This window comes from Filicampus tigris, unplaced genomic scaffold (assembly GCF_054856515.1).
Source record: "Filicampus tigris isolate MCC_2025a unplaced genomic scaffold, RoL_Ftig_1.0 HiC_scaffold_25, whole genome shotgun sequence".
Taxonomy (NCBI): Eukaryota; Metazoa; Chordata; class Actinopteri; order Syngnathiformes; family Syngnathidae; genus Filicampus; species Filicampus tigris.
In genome coordinates this window covers 284,950-290,949 of record NW_028233406.1, presented here as the reverse complement: position 1 = coordinate 290,949, position 6,000 = coordinate 284,950, and positions in this window count along the sequence as shown.

Sequence of the window (6,000 nt, the reverse complement as noted above, 5' to 3'; positions counted from 1 at the left end):
AGATGGCCGTCGCAATAAGGAGACCTCAGGATGTGTATCCCCAGTCTTGCTAATGTTCCTTCCAAAGGTGGCCGCCGCATTGGGGAGACCTCGGGGTGAGTATCCTTAGCCAAGCTAATGTCCCTACCCGAGATGGCCGGTGCACTGGGGAGACCTCGGGGTGAATATCCCCAGTCTAGCTAATGATCTTTCCCAAGATGGCCGCCGCACTGGGGACACCCCGCGGTGAGTATCCCCAGTCTAGCTAATGTCCCTTCCCAAAATGTCCGCCGCAATGTGAAACCTCAGGTTGAGTATCCCCAGTCTAGCTAATGTCCCTTCCCAAGTTGGCCGCCGCACTGGGGAGACCTCTGAATGAATATCCCCAGTCTAGCTAATGTTCCTTCCCAAGATGGCCGCCGCACTGGGGAGACCTCGGGGTGAGTATCCGCAGTCTAGCTAATGTCCCTGCCGAAGATGGCCGCCGCACTGGGGAGACCTATGAATGTATATCCCTAGTCTAGCTCATGTTTCTTAGCAGGATGGCCACTGCACTGGGGAGACCTCGGGGTGAGGATCCCCAGTCTAGCTAATGTCCATTCCCAAGATTGCCGCCGCACTGGGGAGACCTCGGGGTGACTATCCCCAGTCTAGCTAATGTCCCTGCCCAAGATGGCCGCCGCACCTTCGGGGTGAGTATCTCCAGTCTAGTTTTGAAAAGCTGAATGTGAGTTGAATGAGTAAATGACTTGAATTTTTGGAAATGTTGAATGTGCCATTAAAAACGAATTGGATTTTTTGGGGTGAAAGACGGGAAATATTGGGAGAACCGTAAATGTTAGGGGGTGAATAAAAAAAAGTTGTGATGGCATGGATTTTTTTTAAATAATTTGAACGGGGTGAATCGGATGAATTGTGTGGAAGTAGTTGATGTTTGAATGTGCCATTGGAAAAGAATGGGGTTTTTTGGGGTGAAAAAGGTTGAATTAAGGGAGAACTGCAAAGTTAGGGGTGAAAACAAAAAGTTGAAAATCTTAATGAGTTGAATGACTTGAATTTGAGGAAATTGGGAATGTGTCAATGTGACTTCACGTTGGGTATCCCCAGTCTAGCTAATGTCCCTTCCCAAGATGGCCACTGCACTGGGGAGACCTCGGGGTGACTATTCTCAGTCTAGCTATTGTCCCTTCCCAAGATGGCCGCCGCACTGGAGATAAGAAGATAAGATAAGAATGCCTCTATTGATCCCACAGTGGGGAAATTTTCATTGTTACAGCAGCAAAAATATAGGCCACACAGGGACGGCGAAATAATGTAGCCATCAATGTATAACATTGACGGCAAACATTCGGGATCAAACCTATGTAAATATAATCAATCAATCAATCAATCACATTTAATTTATATCGCACTTTTCATACGTAAAAATGCAACTCAAAGTGCTTTAAAACATTCAAAGCAAAACAGAATTATCTTCAATCAAAAGAAAAGATAAATTATTTAAAAGTTGTTGAAAGCCAAACTAAAAAGGTGTGTCTTGAGCTTCCTCTTAAAAATGTCAACAGTCTCTGCAGACCTGACGTCCTCTGGCAGGCTATTCCAAAGGTGAGGACCAAAACGGCTGAATGCAGCCTCGCCATGCATTTTGGTCCTCACCCTTGGAATAAATAAAAGGCCGGCGCCAGAGGACCTCAGGATCCGCGAGGGCTGGTATGATAAAGCAAATCAGATAAATAAGATGGCCCAAGACCATTAACACATTTATAAACTAATAAAAGTACTTTAAAATCGATCCTGAAACACACAGGGAGCCAATGCAGCAATTTCAAAACTGGCGTAATGTGCTCCCGCCCTCTGGTTCTTGTCAGCACCCGAGCGGTTGAATTCTGCAGTAGTTGCAGTGGTGAAATGCTCTTTTTCGGGAGGCCAGAGAGCAGGGCATTACAGTAATCTAAACGACAGGAAATAAAGGCATGCATCAGCACTTCCGTGTTAGCCTGAGAGAGAAACGGGCGGACTCTGGCGATATTCTTAAGGTGATAAAAACCAATCTTGGTTACATTTTTAATATGAGGAATAAAACTGAGCTCAGAGTAAAAAAATGACGCCAAGGTTCTTCACACAATGTGAGGGATTAAAAATGTGTAGTTTTGGTAAAAGCTTCTCTCTCTGACCTTCGGGACCGATAACTAAAACCTCAGTCTTGTCCTGATTGAGCTGTAGGAAATTATCTGCCATCCATAACTTGATATCTAAAATGCAATTTAAAAGGGTATCAATGGGTCCTGTGTCATCAGGAGACACGGCAATATAAAGCTGCGTGTCATCAGCATAGCTGTGAAAGCTGATGTCGTGTCCCCTGATGACATCCCCGAGGGGAAGCATATAAAGATTAAAAAGTAGGGGGCTTAAAATCGAACCTTGAGGAACCCCACATTTAATTTCATCGGTTTTGGAGGAACAAGTATCCATACTTACAAAGAAATATTGGTCTGTGAGATAGGAATAAAACCAGTCAAAAACAGTACCAGAGATGCCCACTAGATTTTTAAGTCTATTTAATAAAATTTGGTGATCTACTGTATCAAAAGCAGCGCTTAGTTCCAGTAGCACCAAGACTGTGAGTTTTCTCACGTCTGCAGTGCACCTAATATTATTTAAAATCCTTAAAAGAGCAGTCTCCGTACTGTGGTTCATCCTAAAACCAGATTGATATTTCTCCAAAATATTATTTGTATTTAAAAAATGATTCAACTGGATGAAAACCAGTTTTTCTAAAATCTTACTTAAAAACGGTAAGTTGGATACGGGTCTGTAATTATTAAAAACGCTCGGGTCAGAACTGCTCTTCTTCAGAAGGGGCTTCACCACCGCCGTTTTAAAGGCAGCGGGGAAGACGCCTGTCTGAAGAGAGCAATTGACTATATTTAAAATTTGTCATATATTCAAAATATCCATAAAATGTCTTAAAAAGAAATGTGGGAATTGGATCCAAAAGGCAGGTTGTTGGGTTTACCTGGGAGAAAACTCGAACAAGTGTCCTTGCATCAACCAGGGCAAAACTTTCCAGTGTTTCCTCATGTAAATATGATTGTCCGGGTTTATTAAAACTTGTGTTTTGACGGGCTAAAAGACTGGATCTTATGTCATCGATTTTACTTCTGAAGTGGTCTGCAAAGTCCTCACAGAGAGCGTCTGTTGGTCTCTGTGGGGACTTATTAAAATCAGAACTAGTTAAAAGTTCAAAGGTGGAAAAGAGAACTCTGGGGTTGTTTTTATTGACTGTAATGAGGTTTGAGAAATAGGAAGATCTTGCCAGTTTTACTGTTTTATTGTCGGATTTCAGTTGTTCGCATAAAATTTCATAGTGTACTGTAAGTGTTTGATTTTTATCATTTGGCCAACTTGCTTGGTGTGCTTTGCTTTCACATATGTATGTTAATTGCTCACACACACACAAACACACACACACACACATAGACAAAACAAGTTCATAGTGTTCCAGCTGCTTTCGCTCCCCTTTCCCTTAGAGCTGGAACACCTTTGTTATCAGGGACACCGAAGAAAAATAAAAAGAAAGGGGGCGCAGGAGCCGGGCAGAGGGTTTTTGGAACTGTAATCGTACACTTCCCTGCGCTCTCCTTGCAAGTAAAAAGACAATTTGTTGTAGAGTGTCTTCTCTCCTCATTGTGTGCATTGTTTATGAACACTTGGTGTGAACCTGACACGAACATTGGCTGAATGCATCTTTTCCTTGACTATGGGAAAAGGAACTAAAAGTATATGTCCCGGAAGAAATTCCATTTGGGCCAGTTGTGGAAGAAACAAGAGCCCTCTATCAATTAAAACCAGTAAGAATTAGAGGTAAGATCTTAAGCCCAAGCCCGAGTCCGAGCGGGCCTAAAATGTCAATCATTACGTTCAGGACGGGTCGGGCCGGGCTACTCTCTCGTTGCCTTTTTTTTTTTTTAATAAATATATGTTTATAAAAATGTATACTAAAACGATGTGTGGATACTAAACTAAGGAATAATTCTTATAAAATAAATAATTTGATAAAAAAGAGAAGGCGCTGTAAGGTAATTGCTATTTAACTACTAAACAGGAGCCGCAGAGCCAGAGCACGCTTTGCGCACGTGACAGAGCCAGAGCATGCTCTGCGCACATGAACGGCGCCCTCTTAATAATCTTTCCCTCTGCAAGTCCGCATCTATTTTGACCTGGTATCCCCGATATGGAGCAGCAAGAAGTCAAGAAGAAATTAAAGAGAGGGGAACTGAAAAGGCAAACACGCACCGGTAAGAGTGAGGTGGGGAAAATCATTGTACTTTCATTGCTTATAACGTCCAAAAGCGGTGATCAATTGGCACCAAAATTTATGTGGCCATCCCTACTAATGCCCACTTCAACATATCAAAAGGATTAACCTCTCCGTGGCGGATTTATATGAGAATGAGGAAATGTGGAAGTGAGCAGAGCTACATGGATTTACACTGCTTCTTTGCTGATCACGGTTAGGACTGGCGAGGCATTGAACACCAGTCAGGATATTTACAGAGACTGAAGTGGTAATGAGTAGACGTGCACATCTCTTTGGATTGGATGAGGAGTAGCCCCAGTTTTTCGACCTACAACACGCCGTCCAATTTAGAACGTAACAGCCGAAATGGTGCGTTCCAATGTGGCCGCACTCGGCTGAAAGCACATGCCGCTTCGCAATGATGCGCACGTTCAAGACAGCCCCGGTGTTCGATGAGGTCTTGGCTCATTCTTACGGCGAAGCTGTGCGGTGTCGGGACAACGCACGCGACTGCTTGGGAGGCAACCCTGCGACATGAAGATCGACGCAGGCTGGACGGACAGTGAGGAGCTAATGATGTTGTTTTGTTTTAACGGCCTGAAGCTAGTTTTTGCTATTAGCTGTGCCGTTATCCTACTGTTAGCCGAGGAGGGATAAAGATCCATGCCTGCCTGATGGCTGCCTGCTGCTTGCTCCCAGCCGCCGTCTGCCTCCTGAGAGTTGACACGAATTTAGCGTAGCTAAATGTCAGAAATATAACCAGTCGGGGTGTGTGTGCACATTTATGCTTTGTCCGCTTCAGCTTGCTTATCCCAGCTGTCTTCGGACAGTAGGTGGGGTACACCCTGAACTGGTTGAAGCCAATCGTAGGGCAAATTGCAATATCATTTAAAAGAATATATATTACATGAGGTGCAACATTAGGTTAAATAAAAGCAGCGTTCATTGCCAAGTTTCACAGTAATGTCAATCAGATGATGCATATTGCACTTACAGGGTTTCCCACACCGTGTTAATAATTGGGCGCTGCACCCAAGTAAATAGACGGCCACCCAAGAAGATTTTAAGAGAATTTAATAAAAATATTTATAAAAAAAAATAAAAATAAAAAAAAAACGGGTCGCGACCGTAGACACCGCATGTAACATTATAATTGGTTGTAATTCGCCGTCAGTCAAGCCTGGTTTATACGCGTAGCAAAAATGTGACAAGTTGGCCAATTTGTCGCTCCAGACCTACGCAGCCGCTTTGCTGGTAGTTTTAATTCGCAGCTTTGGGGTACAACCGTTTGCTGCCAAATAATATTCAGCTATTCAACTGAAAGAGACACGCTTTCATCACCCTACCTGCTGCATTGCACGGATTTAAACCCTTCGCAAAATTATCATCCGCCCCCCATGTTAACTCAGGCGGCTACGCGCCGCAAACCAGGCAAGAGGAGACGTAGCAACAGGACTGACTCCAACCAAACAAGCACGTCGTGTGTGAAGTGAAGTTGAGACAGCCAATCACCTGCAGCACAGCAGAACCACTGAACCAACCCAATCACATTGTTTCACTGGCGCAGTTTTGTACGCTAAAAAACAAACGTTTGTTTTTTGCTGTCCCGATCCGTTTTTTTCTCTTACGATCCAATGACAGGCTAACCGGCTAACAGTAGGATAACGGTACAGCTAATAGTAACAACTAGCTTCAGGCTGTTAAAACAAAAGGCGTTAGCA